This window comes from Cyprinodon variegatus, unplaced genomic scaffold (assembly GCF_000732505.1).
Source record: "Cyprinodon variegatus isolate N-32 unplaced genomic scaffold, C_variegatus-1.0 Scaffold850, whole genome shotgun sequence".
NCBI classification, from domain to species: Eukaryota; Metazoa; Chordata; class Actinopteri; order Cyprinodontiformes; family Cyprinodontidae; genus Cyprinodon; species Cyprinodon variegatus.
The window spans coordinates 164662-191766 of record NW_015151303.1 but is presented as its reverse complement, the minus strand read 5'-3'; the positions used below and the strand labels follow the sequence as shown (position 1 = coordinate 191766).

The 27105-nt window shown below is 36.9% G+C and overlaps 1 long non-coding RNA gene across 1 annotated transcript in view; it reads left to right on the top strand.

Annotated features, from left to right (window-relative positions):
* Window positions 1–27105, top strand: part of LOC107099245 — a 112131-nt gene that overhangs the window by 6865 nt on the left and 78161 nt on the right. The window contains exon 2 of the long non-coding RNA XR_001481934.1: window positions 20525–20576. This is a non-coding gene — a long non-coding RNA (uncharacterized LOC107099245). The remainder of the gene's footprint in view (window positions 1–20524; window positions 20577–27105) is intronic.

Below are 27105 nucleotides of genomic sequence, written 5' to 3'. Positions count from 1 at the left end.
AAAGGGATGTAGATAAAAAGAAAGACCATTCTGGTTCTATTTCTATAAGGTTTATGCCCCCAATGACCTATCAGTCACATTACTGCTCCTTAGGGCGTTCTCATGCAAACATGTCCTAAATGAAGCCTGTCAAACCTCATATGAAAACAAAAACACATTTCAAGGATGGTTAAAAGGAACTTCCTGTTAAAGAGGCGGCACTATTTCAAACTGTATCCTTAGAAAGAGATTTTTTTAGTAACAGTTGTGTTTCGGTGTACTGGAGGTCTAAACCACAAGATAAGGTGATAAAGGAGGAAGAAGTACTTTTTTCAGCCGTATCCCTTTTTTCCACAACCCTGGTAGAAATGACTGGTTTGAACCTGTTCTAGAACAGCGCCTCGTAAAAAGGAACAACTCTAATGAACCTATTCCTGCTGCGCCTGCCAAACCGCACGCTCGCCATCGGCTGTAAAATATGAGCCTCTGCTTCCCCTTTTCGCTGCTCATGTTGCTCTTTTGACCCCTTTGCCTACCTTTTTTTTCTTTTTCCTGTCTCTATTGTCTTCTTCTAATTTAATCTTTTTTATGTCAGTTATTGTCAGACTCATTTTGGGATTTTGTCATTGGCTCCTCAGCTGGAAAATGGCAACAGATATTATATTGTCCTCTGATCATTGGGTTCATTTTAAAACCTTAATGGCACCTCATACTTTCGCAGGGATATTCAGCTATTTTTGACAGATTATTTTTACTCTTGGTGTTTTTCAAATGTTTATATATTTTGTATTTGTTTTACGATGATATAAAAACATCTGACAAAGCAGTAGCATGTTTGTCCTTCTGGGTCTCCAGAGGGAGATGGGCTGTGGGGAGCAATGGCCCTCTGGCCATCCTCTGGGCTCTGTCGGTACCTTTTTGATTGGCAGGAAACTTGGCTAACAACTGTTTCCCCTTTTTACAGTCTGCACGGCAGAAGCATCACAGATTTGCTGCTTGTTTTATTGCGGGAGTTAAGCTCAGGCGAGGTGGATGGTGGTATTTTAAAGAAATTATTAAAATACTGCACTAAGTTATTGTCTGGTTATATATCAGCTTGAGTTCCTACAGTCTGTATGTTTCCTTGTGTGCGTCTGCAGTGTTTGAGGGGGTAGCTGCTGTGTTTTGATATTCAACTGTCGATAATCCTTTTTTCTTTTTATACAAACGAATTAGAAAATGATCAGATGCTATTTGCACTATTTCTGTTAAAGAAAACAGATGCTAATCACTATTTGCTCAGTTTTTACCTGCTCTTCAAGCAACAAACTTCAAGTTTAGAACTTAAACCTAAATATTTAGTTTTCATTTTAAGTTTGCCAAACCTCGAGTTCTATGATTTGTTAAATTTGAAACCTACATTTATTTTTTCAATTTAACAAAAAATTTGGTTATACAAACTGTCTTTTATTTTTATTTAAAAGAAAAACCTCAAAATATGGCTGTTATTTTGCATATATTTGCACACTGTTCCTCTGTACTTTACCGATTGCTTTTCGTTTCAGTCACCATAATTGTAAACCTGCACCCTTAAATAATAAGTAATAAATAATAAAACAAAAATAAGATGTAAAAACAAATGTAGAGTGAAATCAATATTTTTGGAGGAGCGCTAGTCAGTTGCATTGTTTTTTTGGGGGTCACAGGCGAAAAAGTAGAGGTCAGCTCCCCCCAGAGGGTCATAAGATATCAAATTAAAGATAAAAGAGAAGCTCTATTGTGATTTTAAAAAGTATAAAAGATAACACTTTTATTGACAGGACCTGTTTAGTAGCAGGTTTCATTGTTAAAGATTGATATAAAGAAACCTAAAACTCAAAGCCAACACTGTTGTCCGTTTTCCTACTTTTCACATCAGAACCACCACAGTTAGTAGAACTTTGAGTGTCTTAAAAAAAACTTAAAAGGTACAAATCCTGACAATGGTTCTGTTAACCAGCCGCTGTTTTTCTTTTTTCCCCTGAAACATTTCTTTTGTTTTTCCTAAATGTGCCATTCTTCTGAATCACCGCACGGCACTTTATCCCTTCTGAGATGTGTTTTCTTTCTCTTTTACTGTAAGGTTTCATTTTAAAGTCTTCTGTCTGCTTGTTTTCGCACCGCCGCTCTGGAATTTCCCTGCTGTGGGACAATAACGGTATTTCCTATCTTATCTTGAACAACAGAGAAAATAATGTAAGCTCATGTTTTCTTACGCTTTCATTTAATCAATTTAGCGTTGCCTGTTTAACCTTTAAATGGAGCAAAGGTTGCACTGAATGCACTTGCGTGTGAATCGGTTCCTGACCGTGTCTTTGCTGCTAACTTGCTTCTAAGAATCCTGGCTGTTGACCAGAAAACAGACCCAGAATAAACAACATACTGCGAGAGGATTAAGGGTATTGGAGATCTTCTAGAATTACAGCCCTCCAAACATATCCAGATGTTGTCTTCCTGTTCCTCCTCAGGTGACACGTAGGACGGAGCCGTGGTTGCAAAGGAGTCCAGAATAACGAAAGCGGTTCATGTTGAACATCTATGTTAATGATTTTGTACAAGCGAGGACTTCAGTGATTAGGGTGCAAGAAAAGCAGGACCAGGCAGGGAAAAAAGGCTAAAGTGGCAAAAACACTGGAGATGTTTGGTGAGATGGAAAAAAGGGCAATGTTTGGACTCGGATTAAATGTCCCTAAAACTTAAGTTTCTTTCTGGATGTTAAAAACTAACAGTGGACTGTTTTAGTTTACAGTTTATGGTTGTTTTAATGATTCCCGCATTTAAAAAGCAGGTTTGCTTCACTTTACTCTCTGTTTATTATTGAAGTTATGCAGCTGTTCTATTGACCTCCCAACAGTAGGACTCTAGTGAAAGAATTAACCCGTAAGATTAGTCATGATTAACCGATTATTGAAATAATCTTCAAATTATTGGGTAAATGGAAGAGCTATGGTACACAGACTGTTGCTGAAAAAATATATATAAAAAATGTATATATAATTACATGTATATGGGCATATATATGTTAATACATGTTTTGCGAATTTCAGTTCATTAACATGTTATTTTCCTATATTCCAAATTTAGAAATAATAAGTAATTTACTAAAAGTATCTCCCTTTAGATTAATCATTTAATTAAAAACTAAATCCATTATTTAATTACTGAAATAATTGATAGTTTTCCTATATTTTTTTCTTTGCCTTCATTCATTTGACATATTCCTTTTGGTGACCAGCCTCTTCCTCTTCTCATATCTCGTAGCCAATTAGAAAACACTGCATTTTTCATTTGAATTAGTGAGAACCAGAGGTGCAAAAAGTACTAAAATATCATACTCAAGTAAAAGTACCAATACTTGGATGAAATATTACTCAAGTACAAGTAAAATTACCAATGACAAAAATTACTCAAGGGAAAGTAATAAGTAGCTAATTTAAAATGTATTTTAACTAAAAGTTACTTAGTTACATTAAAAAAAAAAAAAAAAACTCCGGGGCCGCGGGTTGCGGACACCTGTGCTAGACAAAATTAGCAATGCCACGAAACGGGTTGTTTTGCTAATTGGCTATTTGTCATGAAAACTTTGTTTGAAGTACCAATGCACTAAATACTTACCAAAACATGCTTACGCAGATTAGATGTGGAGTTATTGAATGCTGCCAGTTCAGTCACCTTTGGCAGACACATCTGGCATTGCATGATGATACTGTTGGCCCTCTTGAATTTAAATGAAAAGCAGTCTTTCAAATGTGGCCAAGGATTTTTGTCCTTTTGGGCAGCAGAATTTGATGTTTCAGCTAGCATTTCTAGTGAAACGTTCTCTGAACCGTTGTCGCTCTCCTGATCCACCTCCATCTCGTTCCCACTCTCCTACAGAAAGACTTGGCGGCTGGTAGCCTAGATCTACATGCTGATTACGTCACTCACTGTAGTGCTTCCTGGCCCGATTTTTTGTCTTCCTTTCGGTTTTCCAAAGTTTTGTTTTTTACTCAGTAACGAATGGGATTTTTAATGTAACGAAATACAATACTTCACTCAAAACATAATCAAGTAAAATTGAAATTTCCGATTTTAAAAACTACTTGAAAAATACAAAATACACAAAAAACCTACTCAATACAGTAACTTGAGTAAATGTATTTCGTTACTTTCCACCTCTGGTGAGAACTTAGTAGTTTGTTTTCTAATAGAATTGAATCCTTAGTTTTAAGTTTCTTATCCATAAACCCATTAAAATTTACAAAAAAACAAAGACTTAATGGAAAAAAAATCTTCTTTCTTCAAAGTAGATTGATTCATTTAAGGATATTTATTTAGAAGGGAAAACTCTAAACTACATACATGCAGACTGGAGTGGAGTGATTTCCATTTCTTCTTGAAGTAAAGGACACGTTTTGAGCTTGTATTTGGTGATCATAGTGGGCCAGTGGATCACTAGGACAGCAAACAGGAATTTCTCAGTGATTGAAAAGTGTTAACTTATCGCTGAATTTGCATCATGCTAACCAATTAGGAACTGATTTTGGTTCTGAAGTAGGATGAAGGAGGGCATTGGTGGTAAAAATAAAAAAACTCACTGGAGGTTGATCCCTCTCCCTGCAGTGGCTAGAAGCTCCTTCTGTTTTATTACCCTGAAGTAAGCTGGGAGAAAATGTACCACAGTGCCTGCTGTATGGCAAATCGTTAAAAATATAATCGCTAGACTGGATATATATTACTGCTATCTGACTAGGGGTGTAAATCACATCCATCATGGCGATTTGATTTAGTATTGATTTCCTGACCAAATTATTCGCATATTTTTGATACTCAAGAATACACCATTCGTGTATTAAAGGGAAGGAGTGACATGATTTACCGACTTACTTAGCGTCTGTGTAAGCATGAAGCATCTGTAGACTCTCCTGTTGTCTTATCATGTTTTTAGCATGTTCAAAGTGGTGTGAGAGTTTGCTTGCCGTCTCCTCTGCTCATACTGGATAGACTCTGATGTTGCCGCACACCAGCAGCTGTTAGAACAGCATGACTTTGTCCAGGCGGTTTGATACAATTTTCAAAGTGTAGTGTGAAAATAAACTAAATCGAATGAAGAACATTTGATTTTTTTGCCATTTAACCGAGTCGCAACGAATATTCAAGTTTGAGTACTCTCTTCATCGTGCTGGATTAATAGGGTTTGGAACGACAGTTTTATTTTTACAGACAGGAGAAGCTTTGATCAAACTCTCTGCACTAAAAACCTGCTTCTCAAGTACTCAATAGTATTTGGGCCTGGTGGCCAGATAGTGGAACCTGTCGGCTGAACCATTTGTTAATTTTTATGCGTGTTTTTGATTTTTAACTAGAAGCCAATGAAGATCCATTGTTACTTTCTTGGCAGAGTTTTTGTTTACAGGGTCTTCATATTTCAATGGTTTATGAAGCCAAACATTGCTACCAGCTTCTCAGATCTCCCACAACTCTTCCAATGCAATCCAACTTTATTTAAAGAGTACTTTCAACAACAAACACATGACCAAAGTACTTTGATTCATTTATTTGAATATAAAGAAACAAACAATTCACAATTACACATTACTTTATCCATCCATTTTCAGACACGCTTAATCCCAAGTGGGGTCGCGGGGGGTTCTGGTGCCTATCTCCAGCTGTCTATGGGCAAGAGGCAGGGTATACCCTGGACAGGTCGCCAGTCCATCGCAGGGCATTACTTTATTACTTTAACACAATATATCTATATATTTTTAAATTAACTAAGAACAACTAATGTAAAAAGGACCTAAAACCCACGTTTATATAAGGAGCCAACAGCAGAAACACATTGGCCTCCAACTTTACACATAGTCCTCCTGTACGTGTGTTAGGATGTAGTTCAAATTCAGGAGATGAGGTGGGCCAAGGCCGTGGAGGTCATATCATTCAACAGAAAAATTAAATAAATGCCTAAAGGAATGGTCAGCCAGCGAAGGCTGAAATTTTGGAGATCAACCTCAACCCTCTAAGTGCTGATCAATAAAGTAGCTGCGGTAATTTTATGGCGTAACGTTTGTACCATTGGTTTGAATGCACAGGCACCAATCCGTGTGCAGTAAGACAGATATTCAGCGTTTACACATCACGAGTGCTCAAAACCTGACTGACGTGCGCTCAACCAACTGTCCTCGCACTCTGTTCCATCTATGTGCATGCTTAACACCAGCTGTGTGCTTGGTTGTTTCTGTACTCGCTTGAATCCATCTCGACACTCGCGACTTAATAAATGTATGTAAATGAACCACACCATCAGCATCAAAGCATTCATTCCAAATGCTTCATCCAGTCTAATGAAAAACTGCCCAAGAGGAGGATTGGCGGCATCCCAGAGCGAAAGTTTAAAAAAATAATAAGGTAAGATTTAGCTAAACTTGATGGCACAATCATTACCCCATGCATTTTGCGCCATTTGGAGACAAGAAATGAACAAAGCACCAACCCCTTTGTGCATAGGGGTATATTCACACCAAACATGAATGAGGATAAGCAGTTTCTGTAACTTAGTGTAAAGGCTTGTTCAAAAGCGTCTAAACTGTTAGTAACGCAAATAATGCATATCGAGAAATTGAAGCAGTTCGGCACAACAGTCAGGACCTCGTACACGCAGATAGAGCACAGCAACATTTTGCAGTAGTTGAAAAATCAGAACTTTTCTGTCAATTTTTGTTGCACTAACCAATGAGGGACTGGGTCTGGTTGTGATGTAGGTTGAAGAAACAAAGACAAAACTTCTTTCAGTCAAAATGTCACCACCAGCCGCAGTACAGAATGTAATCACAGCTGGAACCATCATTTGTTAATACTGCTAGATTTATTTAAACTCATCCAAGCACTACCACCAAGTACTACAAGTGAGCTCTCAATTCTAGCTTGACCACTTAGGGAACATATGATTGTTTGTCTTGAGCCTCTTAAGTCCACCTTTAAAAATAAACTACTTTAAAGTGGTGCTTTCCTGTCTAGGAGTGATTCCTTTAAGATTTTTGGCAGCATGTATGGGGTTGAAGGTACTGTAACACACAGCTGTTACATCTCTGAGCAATAGAGGGATGGGTTCTTGAGCTGAGCTGGAGACTAGATGGGGTGGGGAGTGCAGAGGCAGGCAGGGCTCCATTAAAACCAGCAGTGCTGTGGTTGCTTGGTGGATATGCCTATATCTGTTGCCCTGCCATGGATGGGCACCAAGAAAACCCAAGCAGTAGATGGATGTTTGTATTATGGCTCATAAAAAAGATGTAACAGAATAGGTCTTCTGTATTTTTATACTTTATGTTAAAATCACCAATTAGTTTTATTTAGAATTAAATTTATTAGCATAGATACTTTCATTTCATAAAAGGCGTTCTTTAAGGACCCTTTGGCTATCCAATTATTAATAGATTAATCGAAAATATAATCGAAAGATTAATTTAATTGCAAAATGATAATTAGTTGCAGCCCTAATGGCTATTGTACAAATATATTTTTTAATGTGTCGCAGCTGAAGCTTTCCTTAAGCTTGTATTTTGTTAACCTCTGTGAGTTGCGCTGTGTCTATGCAAACTGTTACTCAAAGGATTGTGAAACTGTATACCTCTTAGTGATGATGCGTGACGTCAGGAAGTGTCTATGCCAACTACTTTAGTGCTAATTTTCTCAGCATCACAGGGGTGATGCATTTCCGTATTTGTGACACCTTGCTTGACAACAGCTCCGACTGTTACTACATGTTGTTGACCTCCACAGCAACATTATCACTGACAAATGGGCTGATATTTTAACAAGCAAGCAAGTTTTTAATGATGTGTGGAGACTGGTCAAACCTGGAAATAAAAGAAATAAAGGAACAGTACCAGCTGTCAGGAACTGTCCGGGACTCTGTTAACTGACAAGATAACTTCTGCACTTCTGGACGACTGACGGCAAAAATTCAAGTTATTGATAAACGTAAAAGTTTGCGAAGGAAGTTGGTATTTTACATTTGCAGTCCTTCTAATATTGCCCTAAACTAATTCTCAATGATAATATGGACAGCAGTATTTATGTTTAACCATCAGTATTTATGTTTAACCATCTTGAAAATGTCCCATCTTGGAACGTCATTACGTCCTCTACTGCGCATGTGGGACACTTGCGTTACATGAATGTAGTTTACACAGGAGATCGCATACAAGTCGCACATATTTGGAAATGTGAACAACAAGGCAAAAAAATCAGAATTGAGCATTAAAGGGGAACACCGTTTTTTTTTTTTACATTGGCCCTTTGATTTTACATTATTACATCATGTTCTACTACCATATTAGTTTTGTGTCATTTGGAGCTGTTTTGAAGATATGCGATTTTTTAAAATTCCTGTGGCCCGGGCTGCCTGTCACAACTCCAGACCGGCACACGGATGACGTCATACATGCGTTGCTTTGTTTTTAAAAACTATAAATATAAAAAATATAACCGCGGATTTCTGGGGGACAGTGATTCGCTTCATGTTATGAATGCTGGTGTACCATAAAGAATAAATTATCATTTAGTTTAGTTTGTGCTTTCAACTCGCTGCCCATAGGAAGATGTTACTTGGATCTTCAGAACGGCTCCAAATTACACAAGACTCATATGGGTGAATAGAACAAAATGTAATAACGTAAAATAAAGGGCCCAATGTAAAAAAAAAAAAAAAAAAAAAAAAACGGTGTTCCCCTTTAAGGCCTGCAGTGTGACCGTAGCCTTATATATGTGCGTATTTTTAACTTTATATCATAAAAAATAATACAGCCCCCCCTTTAGATTCTTGTACGTGGTTGCCTTGTAAACAAAAATAAAGAATAAGATAGTGACCAAGAGGGAGCTTAAACAGGCAAAAAAGGGGAGGTCTGCTTACACAGAATAAAACCCTGCTCCCTCCACCTTATTACAGGGAACTTAACCTGCAAATCTTAACTGTAATGTTACCTGCAAATGTGACAAAATGCTTAGTTAGTTTTCAACACACTTTTTAAAACCATGCTATACGTTAAGGCTTGCACACACAAAGCGACAGGTGTGTGTCCAGCTCACAGCTGTCTCTGTATACAGAGATCAGAGGAGAACTGGTATTATGTAGACAGAAATGACATAACATCAGACAATCACCAGGTTCTACTGGAGCAATTTACATTTTTTTATTATTATTATATTATTTATTTTTATTATCTTAGATCTATTTTTTATTTTTGTAAACAAGCACAGATTGTTCCTAATGAGAAGCGAATGCGCCCCATAAAGGCCGACCAGTTCCTGTGTTTCACAAGGCTTTACCTTAAGGGCGATATGTGCTACTTGGTTAAACAAAAGGGCCTCCACGTCGGTCCTCTAGATAAACATACTTTCCCTAAGAAAACACGGACACGGTTACACTTTAACCTGCTCGTGGAGGCCTGGACCGCATCCTCCTGGACGGTTTAGTTCAAACTGGGTTTTAGTTCAGACCCACAGTAGGAATCATGCGCTGCACGTGAAACCATGCTGGTCTGTCAAACAATGGAGCCTTTGACAGCCGTACCCTCCCTCCCCAGTTCTCAGTACAGTCAGAGCACTGTTTCTCAAGGGCTTGGATGTCACTCCCCATCTCTGTTGTGCTCTCCTGGAGCTGACCAGCTGGCTTCTAGGGTCTGGGATGTGAAAGCATCAGCATAGAGGAGCTACAGTCAAATTTCAGCACTGACTAGCCAGCAGCAGTTCTGCTCAAATTGCCCCAACATAGGCTTCCTGATAAGCTCTGTCTTTTTAGAACTGGCTCAAAATGCAAAAAGTCCCTCAAATTTCAAAGATTGTAAAGAAAAAACTTATTTAACCACCAGAGTAAACTTCATAGATCCACCTTTAGCTACAATTATAGCTGCAAGACTTTGGGCATGTCTAGTTTTACCCATTTGCAAATTAGCTCATTCTCAATCAGACTGGATGAAGAATATTTGTGTAGATCATGTAATCCTCATCTTTAAAGAAGGATCAAAGTGATTTGCATGTGCAATTCAGCAGATAGCGTGTGCAAACCTGTTTTCTGTGTTTGTGCTTTCATCAACGTGCAGATCATATTCTAATTACCAAAATGTACGGATTCATGCAAATTAAAAAAATTACAACATAGAGTGATTTTCAAAATCTGAAACTCAACTGCAGCCACACTTTTTGTACTATTTTGGCATTTGTGAAAATTAGGAGCAAACTGACATGCAAATATATGTGTGGTCATTGTTGCTACAAAGAAGGTATTGGAACGGTGCCAGAGGATGGAGAGAGGGGTGCTAAGGTAAATATATTTTCAACCATAGTTAAAAACATTAATTAACAAAAAATATCTATGCAGCAGACAATCTTTATACAATTGACCCAAAAAGAAGAAAATGATAGGATTTAAGTATTGTGACATGTTTATATAAAATAATGTAATGTAAATCCCTTTATTGTCCCACAGTGGGGGAATGAATGCTCTGCATTTAACCCACCCCCTTAGGGGGCAGCGGGCTGTCATTGTGTGGCGCCCGGGGAGCAGTGTGGGGTTAAGGGTTTTGCTCAGGGACCCAGAGTGCAGGCTGTGGGGATCGAACCGGGTACTTGCAACCTTCTCAGAGCAAAAGCACACTCTAACCACTTGGCAAACACTCCCCCATAATAAAAGTATTGAATATCAAAAGAGCATGCAAAGAGACCATGGGGTGTGGTTGCGCACCTCTTACTCCTTTCAACAGAGAATTAATTCTCCTTAGATTCAAAAGGAACAATTTATATATTTGCACTTGTCAGAAGACAAAGACAACTTTCTCATGTTTTGATATTTACATTTATATATTAATCTCATCATTATTTTATTTTTTACTCGTGTTTGTAGCACTTACAGATAAGCTAATGGTGTAAAGTGTTTTATTTATAAAAATATAATTAGTATCACAATATTTTTAAAAAATAATTTTCTCATTGTAATCACTTTTTTTATTTAGCTATAGAGCTTTGAAGAGTCTTTCTTTTATGACCGTTCTCAGTGTGCCTTAAGAAAACCCAATCTGTTAATTTTAATGGGTGGAACCAAATTTTTTTCTACGTCTTAACATTTCGGCAGCAATCTTTGAAGTTCACCAACTTATTGCACATATAATAAAAATATAATTGATTGCCCATTATTGTTGAATCTCTGAAGTTCAGGCCCTAAATCTTAGTAAACCATCACATTGAAAGAAGAGAAAAAGGGTTCAGTTTTTTAAACAATGACCTTCTTCTTCTTCAACATGTTTGTTGTATCCTCTCCATGGGTTGTAGCAGAGGACTTGGTATGTTTCTCTTTCAGCATTGGCTTTTCTCTTGTCCCTGTTTTATAAAGGCCAGATGTCTTGGATATGCAGCAGATGGCTGCCTGTCCAGTAGAACTCTCATAATTTTGGATCTCTGCTTCTCCAGAGGCAGCATGGCTCTTTTGAGTACTTCTCTAATTACTTATTGTCATATTATATGTCCCTTGTCAAGCTTGTAAGATTTGGCGGATGGGCCAGTTTCTTGGAAGGTTTGCAGTAGTTTAATACGCTTTCCACTTTCAGATATTTTACTATTTACTTATTATGCTTTTCAGATACACACACAAGTATTCACTATGTTGTGTGTAGCTTTGTCACATTAAATAAAAAAAAACTGTTTTGTAAAGTGAAATTAAAAATAATAAAATAAAATGGACAATAAAATGGACATATCGAATACATATAATATTTTTAATTTATTCCAAGGCATTCTACCTGTTTGTTAAGTTTGGTTTGTCAGATTGAGTTCTTACTTACAGTATGAGTTAACATGGGCGATAAATCAGCAAAAAGATTTCTCCTGTAAGTACATGTACTTTAAAGTTATAGTGGAGGATGTTCTGTTTCCGGATGGATCATGAAAAAAAGTGGTTCTTCTAATTGTCAATCATTCTGGTGATATGTTTACGTAAGGCCGTCCTATTTGCTCGTCCCCATTTTCACTGGTGAGTCTGACATAGTGGACAAATTGCAACTCTTCTTTCAAAAAGTAAGCTTGTATGAGCATTGCAAACAGCAACATTTAAACAGAGTGTACAATGAAAAATGGGCTTGTGCATGCTCTCGCACACGTTTTATAGTCGTTCCCTCTAGAGAGCGGCTACAGGGTTGTGCATGTGCATTTTTTTTAAAGAGGAGAGGCCAGGTGTTTTCAAAAATTCACAAAAATCCTCCACTATACCTTTATTGGTAATGGAAAAAAGGAGGGGGTAGAACAGGGTACAGCATCTCACAAAAATAACTACGTACCTCACATATTTGTAAATATTTGCACTATACATTTTCATGAGAAACACTTTTGATACAACATAGTCAGATAACTGCTTTGCCTCTTTTCCACCTGCAGAACCCTTGTTCTTTGTTGCCAGGCATATTTGACACCATCTAAACTAAATAAAGTAACTTGGTCTCATTAGACCTTAGGATATGGCTCCAGTTATCAATGTCCTAGGTCTTCTTGTCTTATCACATTGTTTATAGGCTTTCCTGAGCATCATTTTTAGAAGAGACTCCCTTTCAAGATTGACAGTGATGCAATGTCTTAAATATGGTCTGAGCAATGAAAGGCTGACCCCTTCAACTTCTGTAGATATGCTGGCAACACTTTTACATCTACTTTCATAAGATCACATCTGGATACGATGCTGAGCACAGGTACTCACCTTCTGCAGTCCACCATGAAGAGGCCTGCTCTGAGTGGAACCTACTTATTAAACTACTACATGGTCTTGGTCAGCCTCCTACAGCTCAGCTCCATGGTGTTTGCAGCCTTCCTATATCTTTGGTCAGAGGTTCCCATATGCATTGCTGATACCGTCATACAATTTTTGTATATATTCCTTCTTCAACACACCTGTAACAAAGGCCTGAATTCCCTCTCAGCATGACATTCAGCTCTGCTAAGCTCTAGTCACCAGCAGTTCCTTTGGTCAACTAGAATTTCTCCAGCCTTGGCCATCTTTATGTAGAGCAGCAATTCCTTTCTCAGATCAACAGGGAATGGCTTGCCATGGGATGCCATGTTGACCTTCCTGTGACACACTAGACGAGTGTCAGAATCAAAATGCTTTCTGTCTGATGAGAAGCAAACCACTACGCTGGTATTTGTGCGGTCATGAAAACAGCTGTAGTACTGCAGTTTGGACCAAAACCAGACTTGAACCATTGGGGACTTTTATTCGACAGATATGGCTATATTATTTGTAGCTTTTTCTAAAGCGATCTTTGTACTCTGCCCTGACCTTAAGCACATTTTTCAAAGATGTGGTTGTGCTTTAAAAATTGTTATAGTTAATGAAAAACTGTGGTGTGTTTGTAAGGTTAGGGTGAGTTTCTTTGTGAAATGGCCTAACAACTGAATGCCTAAAATAATTTGGAATGTTCCCTTAGCTCAAAGAGAAAATTAAGAATACCTAGAACAAAAAGGCTAACAGTAATAACAGTTTTTCACTGATTTAGACGAAGAGAGCCAAAGGGAAAATGATCATGTCTAATATGTTGTACAGTGTTATCTAAGTGCTAAACTTAATTGGCTAAACTTGTTTGGCACACAAACAATGATTTGACTTTGGTTTTCTGATACTGCAACTTGTTTATTTGTTTCCGATAGATAGCCGTAAACCAGGGATTTCAAAATCAAATCTTCAAGGGCCGTTGTCCTGCAACTATGGCTGGGGTCACACTACAGGCAAATGTGAGCCAATTTTTACCCTTTTGTGACTCATATTCAACTTTTTTACTGCAGTCTGAATAGCCAAACTCCCATCTTTTAACGCTCCAAAAAATCCAATTAGAGACCTTTCCATAAATTTTACTAAATCGGGTGTATATCGGGTAGTTTTCAAAGCAGTTGACTCTAAACAAGCATGCTACATTTGATTGGACTTTTGCCAGGGCTCCCGCTACACTTCCACAGAGACAGCAGCATCACTGATTTCCGTATTTTTATTTTTTTTTAAAGATATTTTCATGATACTTTCGAGTCCCATAGCTCACAAGGCGACACCTGTATGCACTATTATGTTCTCTTTTGCTTTTTTCAACAAAGTCATTCATCGTTAGCTCAGTAAACAGTGCATTGACCATTGACTATTAGATATATTCCTGGTCGAACATACCTGAACCAAATGACTGAATTGCCTGCTAATGACCTGATTATTTGATTGAGGTGTGTAAAAGCAGAGACATATCAAAAAGGTGCAGGACACCGGCCCTCAAGGACTGGAATTTGATGCCTGTGTGCAGTTTGTGTCTGTGCTACAGTATGTGGGCTCAGCAGAGATGTTAGTTGACCTTTTCTGACCTTGGGACCTGCACTGATCCTGGATGGACGGACCTTGGACCTCTGTTTGACCTGATGTGTGGATAAACATAGCCACATTTACCACTTTCCCAATGGTCGAAAACCCAGTTTAAACCCGGGGACAATTGGCTTTTATGGGCAGTAGGAACAATTCACTGACCCATGTCGACACAACTCAGCAAGCGAATCGTGTTAAAATCGCCTCAGCTCTGATCGGCGCGCTTTTGGAACACCAGACCCAGGTTGACCCACTGATTTCCGTGATACTTTTGAGCACAACATAGGAATGTCGACACACCACGCCAGTCGCATCTAAACTAACAGCAGATACAACTCGGTTTACATCCGATAAACATGGAGCAGCTCTGTTGAGAGGGATCCAGTCACCTAATAGAGCGAAACAATAAAGCGCACTGACTACGTCCTTCCATTCTGCTCTCCATTGTTTGCTTTCCTGATTTCCATCGTAGTTATGACATCATCAACGCTAACGCAGTGTGATGATGTCACCAGACGCGCAGCCACGGGGGGACAGAGGCCACGCAGCTACCAGCAAGGGGTTAGACCAGCTTTTTCAGCCAGTGGGAAGGGTGTGAAGTCAAGTTACTGCACAATCAAAGTAACTAGTTTAAGTTATTATGCAGTTACTTCTTATGATCTATATGTAAGATAATTTGAAAAACTTTACTATTATCAGATCTTTGAATAAAACTGGATGTTCAGTTATGAAATATAAGAAGTATGATATGAATTTATGAGTTAAATGATTAAAAGGACTACACATCTTAAAACTATAGGCAAGGCAAGGCAAATTTTTTTGTATAGCACAATTCAGTACAAAGACAATGCAAAGTGCTTTACATGATTAAAATACAGGAAGATAAAACAGAATCAAAGCAAGTAAGAAAAAATGAATAAAATAAGATAAAAAAAATGCAGAAACAAAAAAGAATATTAAAAACAGTTGGGTTAGCATTTGATCAAAAATTTCTCCTTGGGCAGTTGACAATTCCCCAGAACCTTGCCTTTTGTTCTACTATCATAGAACTGCAAAACCTTTCCCATTATCTACAGGTAATTTAACTCTGCCCGATATGCAATTTAACTCTGCCCGATACACACCAATCCTATGGTGCCAACCTGGATAACTGGGGGGGATCGCACTCTAGATTACCGACGTCTCAGTAAAATTAAGTACCTTCTGGTGGCACCTACAACCTTCCTCTCAGTCTTAGAGAGAGCCTCACGTTCCTATGCGAGGTCTTTAGGTTCACAGGTGGAACAAAACCTGAACTGCCTTTCTGCTCCCCAAAAAGAAAAAAATATATTTAATTTTGTCTTTAACATTTTTGTTTATTGCAACATTAAAAGAACCTTATTTTCTTAGCAATTGATCAATATCAGTATATGTGATGGGACTAAAGTGTTGCAATAAAATTATGTTGATACAACTGTTTTTTTATAGATAAAAATGCAACCAGAGGGAGTTAATGGAATATCAATTTGAAAAAAAATAAAATATTGGGACCTGTGTTTAGGTGTTTAGATTGGAGAGCTGTCTACTATTATATAAGCTGAATACTAATTACTGCGCATGAAAGCGTCATATTTTCACTGATGACCCATGAAAATATATAAGATATTTTTAAAAATGTAAGTGATGTTCTCACTTTTCTGAGACTATAAGCACCACGGTGAGACTTTTCCTTTGTAAACTGGTCCTGTTTTCTGTTCGAGGATCCAAGTACAGTCAGAGATAATAAAAAAAATACTGAAGGAACAGCTTGCAGCTTGAAGAAGGAGTTAGAAAGGACAACTCTCCTGGTTAGATGATAACCATAGATGTGTTTTATCTGATAGTATAGATACGTAGAGCTGCCACCTCCCCCAGGCTCAGCAGCAGTCATGTAAACAGACAGCGCTCTGGAGGAATGCTGGACTCTGTGACCTCCCGCCCTGAGCGCGGTTACAGTGCACCGAGTTCAGCTGAAGCAGCCCGCCCCATGCTGCGCCTCCCCAGAGCTCCGCCTCACCCTACCCCAAGCCTGAGGCCCCGCACAGTGGAAAAAACACACCCGTTCACTGAACGCCAGAGCCTCCTCACATACACATACATGAACGGAGACACATGCACACATGCACTTCCTCACTGACTGACGAGTGTTCCTCACTCCTTTTTTTTTTACACCGCCTTTACTCAGCTGTCAGAACAGCAGGTTCATGGAGTTCCTTCAGTTTCAGGCTACTTTAGCTTAGATGTTTATCTGCAAGTTGGTTTACTTGACATTTTAAATCTGCTTCCTCCCTGGAAGATTTTTCATCATTAGTGTTATATGGGCAGTTTGTTATAAAAAAGAGAAGTCTCTATTCTTTGTCTATTTAACTGCCTTTACTTAGAAATTTAAAAGTATAAATAGGCTTTAAAGAAAAGATAGGTAAAATAAATTGTTTAATAAAAACTTTAAAGTCCCTTTGTAATTAATTTGATATTTACACTGCTTAATAAAAGGCTGATGGTGAGTTTGGAAAAGGAAAGGGCCATGGAGACACTGCCATCTGCTGGTGCAGAAAATAAGGGAAACATCAGTAGAATTAAAATAAACAAAAACAAAATATTCAAACATAGAATGAACATAGAAATGATAGTAAAACCACTTATCTACAGTTACAAGAGAGGGATTGAATTCTCATTATGATCTATTTCTATATCAAACATATTTGTATTTATGGACAACAGCAGGAAGCAGATTAAGCTAAAGCACAGTACAAGCTAGAAAGGTCATCAGTTTATTACCTGGCAGAATGGAGACAAAGGAGGAACCATTCACACCGAAGGTCAGTTTTCAGGGCAGACCGTTAACCTGACCTGCATGTTTTTGGGCAGGAGACAAAGCTGGAGTATCCTGAGAGACAAGATGCCTGCATTGTGAGAACATGCAGGAAAGCATGTAATAGAAACGCCATCTTCTGCTTAAGACTTAAAACTTGACACACTAGATTATTGAATATTGAAAATAAACCAAAAGAACAAGTGATGCATTAGTTTAAACTCACACTGCCCTGCTCTTTGAAGCTCTACATTTTATGCAGCCCTTTGTTTAAACCACATCTTGAATATTGTAATATCAAGTAGTGTAACACGCATCCTAGTCACTGTAGGAATAAAAACAAAACAAAAAAGAAAGTAAAATGTTTGATAACATTGATTTAGGTATAACACTCCTTTTGATCCAAACTTTCGTAGTCTCAAACTTTTGAAGTCCAGTCTAAACAATAAATCTGAGACAAAGGCACGAGTTAAAGTGCAATAGCTTTAGGTTAGCATGTCGAGGGCCAAAAATATTGAATACGATTAATAAAAGCAATAAATAATCTCAGCCGATTAATATATTAAAAAGAAATACTTCTTAAGTAGAGTTTGCTGTTACATAACTGGTTTATTCAGGGATCTGCAACTTCTAATTAGGTTTCTGATAAATCAGATAATAATAAAAATGGATAGCATTCATTATCAGGTGAATTGGAGGTCGTGATGTTGGATGGTTTATTGGGTTGTGGATTTTTATAGGTTTGTTTTTTATGGTTGCTTTGTGCTCTGCTCCAAAAGTTGAAATCGTTAGTATTCGTTTCGCATTAAAGGCAAATAAACTTTTACTTCAAAAATGTTCCTATCTACTTTTAGATGAGGTTTTGCAGCGTGCTTTGAATTGTGATGTAGGTATATAGGTCCCTGTTTATAGGCTGTATAACACCAAATGCAGATCTATATATATATATATATATATATATATATATATATATATATATATATATATATATATATAGTTCAACATAGAAGCACATCACCCTGTGCCACCATCCAGTATCTTCCTTCTGGGCCTCTCTTCAGTGTACAAGAAAGTTTTCGCTCCCCAGGATTGTCCCACAACTGAAAAAATAAAGATCAACTGCAGTTAATGACGTAATGCCATAGAAAAAAAAAAAAAGCAACAAAATTCTAATTTAAATGAAAAAACTGCCACGTATAAAGTGTCAGGTTTTTATTTCTAGTTTCACAATTTAATGTCTATTGCAATCACACGTTTTTTAGAATGGCTCTTAAAATCAGTCATTTGTTCATTTTATCCCCCAACACATGTTTGGAATGAAAATGATATGGAATGAAATGAGAAGAAAGAAAATGGATGGGGGAATAAATAATAAAGGTTCCACTGTTTGATTATATTTTCAACTCCCAACCAGCAGATTCCTGTTCTAATCTTTACTCTGCAGGCATTTATGTGTGGTGATCTCTTCATGTGTGGGTGGGAGGCAGGTTTTCAGTAAATCCACCTATTTCATCACTCAAATAGCATCAATTTCAGGTTAAAGTTTGCTTGCATTGTAAAATTACTTATAGGTATGAGTGTTATTCAGGTAATCGTGTGTGTGTTGTGGTCCTGTGATGGACTAATGATCTACTTGCTGAATTAAAGCTAAAATAACTCCAGTACGGATTGAATTTTGTTCCTTTATTGGTGCAAACAAATAATATGTTTTGTGAATGAAAAATTGAAAAAATGCACAAGTTTGAAAAATGTATTAATCAAAAACAGGGTTTGAGAATAACCTATGTAATAAATGATTTTTTAAAATGTTTCTGTTATTTTTTGTAAATCACAAAAAGAGAACTTTAATTAAATGAGAATATCAAATCTTTAAAAAAAAAAAAGTTAAAGAAAACATTGTGGAACAAATATAATAAAAAAACGTATAACATAAAATCTAAAATTGTACAATAAAATTTAAATAAATATATATTTGGGGGAAAAAAATTCAGATTGAAGAAATAAATACAATGATATGAGAAAATCTGTCCAAAAAACATAACAGCAAAGTTACTTTTAGAACCTTTTAAATAAAAAAAAAAACATTTAGTAAAAGATTGTTTCCAGATTGCTTTATCTTCATATTTGCATTTACAAAATGTGATTATTGCTTTAAACAATAATGGACCAAATTTATTTCCATAATCCAGCAGCAGCTTAACAACAATAAATAGATACAGAAAAAGAATAAATTACAAATAATGACTTTTTTCTTCTCTCATCGGTTCCTTTTATACGTTCATTTTAAACATTTCTATTCTTTATCCTGTGACAGGTTTATCCTTTTATGCAAATCGGAAAACTTCCGTCCTAATGTAGCGGTTTGCTCAAAGATGGAGGTACTGAAATACAGACACAGCCTCTTCAAACAGATGTTCTCCAGATGTGACATCCAGCAGGTCATGTCGGTTTACAGTTGAGCATTCGGGGCCATAAATCTTTATCCACCAGTTGTCACTTTGCTGCATCACATCACGGCTAGCAAAGCCTTTCCAAACATTAATTGCATGCATGCATGTTCGCCGTGCCTTGTGCCCACATGTGGACAGATGGTCGCATAGATGCAGACACACCCACCCACACACATGTCCAGAGTGTTGCACAGAGAGAGACACAATCACAGATAGCAGTTCAGTGAGAAAACGAGGAGCTGTCTGGTGCCATAGCAACCGATGCGGATATCTCACCCTTCTCCAGCAATAGAGGGGAACAAAAAAAAGCAGACATAGTAATGACAGATTGACAAGACCTGAATGAGATCTTTATGCATAAGGGGAAAAATGAGAGCATTAGCTAGAGGGTATGGTAAAAATCCAGGACAAGCCAAAAATCTGAGCGATGGAACGACAGAAATAAGAGGAAAGTGAGGATGAAATAGTAATAAAGTAGAGCAATTAAACAGTTTTTATTGAAAAACAAAACCAAAACAAGCCCTCTGGGGTTCGTCTTTCTGAGCAATGGCCTTTAAATACAGTTGCTCCTGCAGCCTTTCCCTCAGCTACTCCCTCTCCTCTGTGACTTCAGTTTGAACTGCTGTCTCATATGTAATACTATTATTCTGGCCCATATATCTAGTTACATAACACCCTGTACCAAATCCTGACCTCAATCTGCAAAACAGCCACTCTTCCTCTGATCTGAATATTAGACTTCATATTATCAGTGGTGTATTTGGAGAACAAAAAAAATCCCCACATCAAACAGGCTAGGAGTCAGCAGATCACAGCGTCGGTTATGGACGGTACTTTTTGGAGATTTGGACAAATACACCGGCTTTAGTCATTTTTCTTTTCTTTTTCTAGGAGGCTGAAAGTGCTGTGGGAGCGGATGGAGAACGTCGACCACGTCCCAGTGGTAAGTTGAATCCTTGCAGAGCTTTGTTTTCCTGTCTGGCCTGCAGGTGGAAATCACACCCACTGCTGTGTGACAGACTCCAAATATTGGCAGAATCGCTGCTGGGAAAAACTCACTTTTATCATCAATATCTGCTGGGTTGCTTGGTGCGATGTGACAAACATGAAGTGCGGGTGTATCTCAGTCCTACATCATGTATGTGTGTATTTGGTTCGACTGTAAGGCTCTGGTTCTATCAGAAGATCAATGAGGTACAACTTTAGGTGCAAAGTGACGAAATGAACCAGTTTTGCTGTGTTGTTCCTGTGTTATTGTAATGTAGGTCGGATTTCTAAGCCCTTTTGAGCTTTGATGAACTACACTAAGGTGAGCTTTGCTTCTGCTAGAATGTAAACGCTTTGCCTTTTCATTTTTTTAAGTGCATTTTATGGGCAGAAATTGTGAACTGCCCAGAGTGAATCTGCATACGGAAAATCTGCATATAAATGTATTAGACTGAAAGTAAATTACTTTATTACGGCTATTTTAATGTGAAACTGAATAAAATAGGAGGATTTTCGGAGGATAGTTTATTTTAATGCAATTTGATTAATTTCACTTTCTTCTGTAATTGAAATTCAACTTTGAAATTCAGATTTCTTTTGTGCATATAGTGAAGGGTTGCTGCTGCATTTTGACCAGCAGAAGTGAAGCTAACTGGAGCTTAGCCAATTGCCTGCATCAGATTTAATGACCAACAGCAATCCTCTTAGGTTTTTATTTAATTTATTCCATGCATAAAATTTTTGAGGTAAACAAACGATAGGGTAATTGTAACAGCTTTGCTACTTGTTGCTGTTAGCTTCAGATGCTAAATTAGCACTGTGAGCAGCAGGTTTTGCCTCATAAGTGTTCCCCTTAGCCACTGGCTTCCAGTGTCATGCTAAAGTAGCAGCATTAATATATAGAAATTACAGGATAGAACAACAACCCCCTATTGGCCGTTTAAGACGATGACATGCAGGAATATTTGTTTGCCTGAAGACTCTTATGCATGAAATGCATTCAATACAAACTTAAGAGTTTTGCTGCCTGTTATTTTATATATTCTGAATCTTGTTTGATAACTCTGGTCTTTTTCAAGGACACAGGTTTTTGGCACAAAAATAAATCAGAATTTGAGAAATAAAGGTAAAGTTTTTCAAATTGAATTTTCGATGCACTAAACTAAAGTTTTAAATAAAATGTATTTAGTGTATAATGTATTTAATTATCCATGTAAACACCCTGTGCAATAACACTATAATACTCCTGCTATAAAAAAAAAAAAAGCTGTCATATGTGGAAGCACTGTATATACTCTATATATCCCATGCACCTTTTTCTCCCTTTGGCACATTCTTCTTCTCCTTTGACTATGACTAACTGATGTAACGAGTACATTTTTCCAAAGTGAGATCGATACAGTCAATCAATCATCAATCAATTAACACTGATTCCATTGGCTGATCTTTTTACCTGCCTGTTCAAGTAATCAGCAGATACGCCTATTTCAAATTTTTTTAAAACTTATTTTGCATCCATTTTTACAGTGTATGTATGTTATAGATGTTATTTGCAATTTTAAAAATAGATGTTAATTCAGAGAAAAACCAACACTTGCACCTTCGGTTCTCTGTGTGAAAAGCTTTAATAAAAGCTTTAATATCAGGTTTTGTTGTCGTAACATATTATTTAGATATCAGAGAAATCAATTCTATGAGTATTTATGAAGTGGGCGGAAAAAAGCATGCTAGGAAATTAGTTTTTAACAAGTCTTGGCCCAGTTATCTTTGCCCCTACTAATAAACCTCCTTTCTGAAAATCAGACTGAACAGATTGAATCTATAGGATTTCAGAAAAACTTGGTGACAGGCTGAGGCTATCAAACATCCATACTGTGTTAGCAGTTCAGGTCTGACCATTCAAGGGCAAGTATTAGAACATTCAATGTTTTAAAGAAAAAAAAATAGTGGTCAAATAATTATCTATAATGCTGTAGATAAATTGAAAAAATAAATAGACATGATGGTTAATCTGCTGTTGGCAGAATTTATTTTCTCTTCTGTTTGTTGGAAAAGTAATTAAATGCAATTATCATGTTCCCTTTACTGGTATAATTGCACCAGTTAATGATGATTATAATAAAACGTTTATTTCACCAGGAAAAAACATTATGATTGATGTCTTATTTTCAGTGTTAGCCTCATTATGTTTAAAATCTCACCTCTGTGATAACAAGTCTTATTCTTAAAAAAAAGCTTGTTTTCGTTTTAATCTTTTTTCTTTCACCTATTAGATTAGGTCAACTATTTTTTACCTAATCTGACCCTACATGGCAAAAATGGAAATAGAAGTGTTTTTTTTTTTTAATCAAAAGTATATTTCCCCTTGATCTGAGCAGTTAGGTACTGTAAGACAATTAACAACAAAGATGATTTATTGTCAAAATAAGATAGAAAACAACTCTGTTATCTTATTTAAAGTGCATGATATCTAATCTTATTTTAAGGACAAGATCACTGCATTTACCTGCTAAGATTAAGGGCAAAATACTAGAGATGCATCAATACTTCTGCTGATATTAGCTTGTTTTTTCCCACTGTGTCGCTGTCAGCCGGTACATGCATGTATTTGCTGATTCAGTAGAGCATTCGGCAGCCATGCCTTGTGATCACATGAGGCGCATGCTTTGCTACTCCCTCCATCTGCTCTCCAATCTTTTGTGTGAAATTTGTTATGATGTTGTTATCTTTAGTATGTAAATAGAGGAAGAAAATTAAATATCGGCCTCACCAATATTGCTGATCGTTTCAACTACAATAATCGTCATAAGCCTTAGAAAAAAACAAAACATATCTTTCGATCTGTTGTAAATACACTTCTTTTCTTATATTTTACTTATTTATATTGTCAGTTTATTCTAGTGTATGAGTTTCTAAATCGGATTCTTCCAGAACATGTTCTTGTATTTCCCATCATTCCTCTAATATTCTTCACCATGAGCATCAGGTGTTTCCACAACATGTTCATGACTGAAGTCAAAACCCACCTGCAGTGTTTGTCGCAGAAAACGCTCAGTCTGGATTGTTATTGTTGTCAGTAGGATAAAAAAAGACGTTCCTGGCATGCCTCCCATACAACCAGTTGGCATGAAGATAGCACTGGGTGGCTGCTATCGACACTCAGTGACTCCAAGACGTCACTTTTCACTGCTGTATTCTAACAAGGAGTCTGGAATATTTTCTTTTTTTGCCTCTTTTTCTGACTTCATTTTTTTGTTTATTACTTATTTTTTAATGGATTTGATGTGATTCCACACATTGTTTTTTTTATCTCTTCTAATGTAATAATTACATAAATGCTCAAACTAAAATTTTTATTTGCAATAAAATGTTTATTTTTAGTTTTATGCTTTTAGGAGCAAACTGAATGAATTGTTAGCGTTTTCTTTGTATTTACAGCCAGTCAGGGAATATAGGGAATATATATCTGTGCCTGCAGTTGTTTCCGCCATCGCCATGCTGGTGCCGCGTTACCCGAGGATTGTTTCTTCCCCTCTCTTTAATAGCCAAACCCCACCTGAGCCACTCTGCCGTCTGCCTGCTCATTTACGCCTTAGCCTGAGGGGAGGGGGGGGGGGTTGAATTACCAGCCAATCAGACTTCTCATCCTAACAGTCCTTGACACACGTGTTTAACCAATCACAGGACGCTGCAGCAAAGAAAGCAGCAGCAGCAAAGAGGCAGACAGAGGACTTAATCAAAACGCCCATCTGAGCTCCGGTGTTCGTTGGGGTCAAATGACAAAAAGCAAATGAACTCTTTCATTTTTCACTTCCAGCTTTTTAACTTTGCTTTGGGGAACTTAATTTTTTGCCCCTTTAATGATAAAAAAAAAAAGAACAAATAGAGGGAAAAACCACAGTGGTTAGAGCTTTGAGTAACTTTTCCTCTTAATTCCTGCTTAATTAGTCTTATCAATAATCTAAAACAGACAAACAGAATCACACAACGAATGTGAATGGCTTCTGAAATCATCGGATTTGATCCAGGGAAGGACCAGAGTGGGGTTCTGGGAATCCGATTGAGTTTTAAAACGCCTTAAAAAAACGTGTTGTTCAGCGTTCATAACTCTGTCAGCGCTCAAAGAATCAGAAGAGGAGGGGTAGAGCTAATCAGCTTATAGCTCGTCAGCTCGGTCACAGCAGATCCAAAGCCTATTTCCTCTTCCAACTCGCCGTGGTCAGGTATCAGAAACCAGCCGTCTATACTGGGCACGCCACTGGTTCTCATGCTGGGGTTATTACTGGGACTTAAACACTTTTCTCTCTAAGTTTACAGGGAACTGAATCAAGGTTTGATTTTTCAGCGACTGGTGGCCATCTTTCTTTTTTATTTTTTAAATCGCCAATCATTTTTATACCTGTAATAACAGGTCAGTTATTGACAGTCTTTGAAAAGAAAGGTATACATTTTATTTAGATTTAAGTACTACAAAGTTTTTTTTTTCTAAACATGAATCTTTAGCCCATTATATGTCAGATTAATCTCCAAAATAGGATTCCTTTTAGCAGAAAACCAGCTCCTTGATTGTAATATAAAAAATATCTTCAGTCCCAAAAAGAAACGTTTTTATACTAACTACAGGCAAAAGTCCATTAGCAGACAAAGAAAGAAATTGAGAAATAACCTTTATTATACCTTGCTTGTGTCATATCTGTCAGATAAGCTTCAGATTTTCATCCTTTCTCTCTTTCATGTCGATATTTCTTTACTACTATAAGCAATTTCATATGATTCATTTTAATAAGACAATTTTGAAAAAAGAAAAAAAATAATAATTACAATTTTTTTTTTTTTTACATAAAATTTTAATTGACTTAAGTGTACTTTTTAAAACAGCATACATGTTTTTTTTTATTAAAGGTTTTATGTATTTTTTTTGGGGGGGGGGTTAATTGAGGCATTATGTTTCTGATTTTTATTTAATTTTAAATCTATATTTAATTTGTTGAATTTGAAATCTGTTTTTTTGAGATTTTGTGTTCTTAATGTTGGGTTTTTTCTAGAACCACAACCAACAATTATTTTGCAGATCAATTAATCTGTTGAGAATTTTTTGGGATTAATTGATTAGTAATCAGATGGCCAAACTTACCTTTAATAAGATTTTATAAAGAATTTTAAACCAAGAGAAGCTAGAACTCAGACGCTGGAGGAGTTCTGAATAAAACATATTAATGGACAAAAAAGGTTTTTCTTCTTAGATGCAATATTTTCATATATTTTTTACACTTCCGGCACAATTACTGCTCTGAGTGGGCTGTTCTTTCAGCTAATAGCATGTTTTAGAGTCTGCATGCTCTAAAAAGCTATTTATGAGCAAACAACAAAATTGAATAATAACATTTAATTGTTTCAGCCCTTGATTTTTCTCGATTTCACTGGAAGCTGGTTTGGAGATAAAGACTCTCGACGCTTTCCGTTCTCCTACAGTGGACCTCTAGTTATGAAAAGTAAATCATGACACTGTATTGGTGTGTGATGACCGGGTTGTTTAAACACCTGCAGGCTTTTCCAGCCATTTCACAAGGATTTCTGCTCTTTGTTTCACCAAAATGTGAAACAGCTGTATCAACATTTTTCATTTCAGTGTGTCGTTTTCAGATCTGAGGCTCCAGCAGTTTATTGATGAATATTAATATACTGAGTCTGAGTCGTGTCTCTCTGATCAAAGCCTGCATCTTTTCTTTCTTATTTTTCTGTCGGTCTCACACCTTAAATGATGGCCCCTGTGCTTCGGTAAAGTTCATGTTGTTGTGTATTATTATGCAGTGACGCAATCAGCACTCAGTCAGGATTCAGAATCAAGACAGATTTTTCTCGTTCAAATTCTGTTGAAATTTGATGTTTAAATACAAAATAAATTTTTGTAAGCGTTTTTCTTTAATGCATCTGAAGTTTAGACTCCAACGTTTTTCGTCGGAAAATGTATGAACTAGGGCTGCCACTGACGGTTATTTTGCAAATCGATTAATCCGTCAATTTATTTTTTTATCGATTAATCAATTAATAATCGGATTGCCAAAGGTTCCTTAACAAAGATTTTTTTTACAAAAATAAACCAGGTGAATCTAAAACCTTTCCACTTGTTATGGATTACAGAGCGTATTGACAGATGAAAACGTTTCTCATATCTGAAATACATATTTTTTTTTTTTACAGTTTTAATATAATTACTGCTCTAAGAGGGGCACTCTGTCAGCTAAAGACATCTTAATACTCTAGTTAATGATCAATCAATTACTAAATTAGTTGATGATTATTTCAATAATCGATTAATTACAATAAATACGTTTCAGCCCTAGTATCAACACATTTTTCTCAAATGCACTCTGCTTTGAATTAAATCAAACTTCTGAATGTTGGAGATCTTCTGGTCTCTTTTGTTCTCTTGGGATTGAGAACTATTATCATGGTGCTGGATGATGGAAAGAAGGAGAAGATGA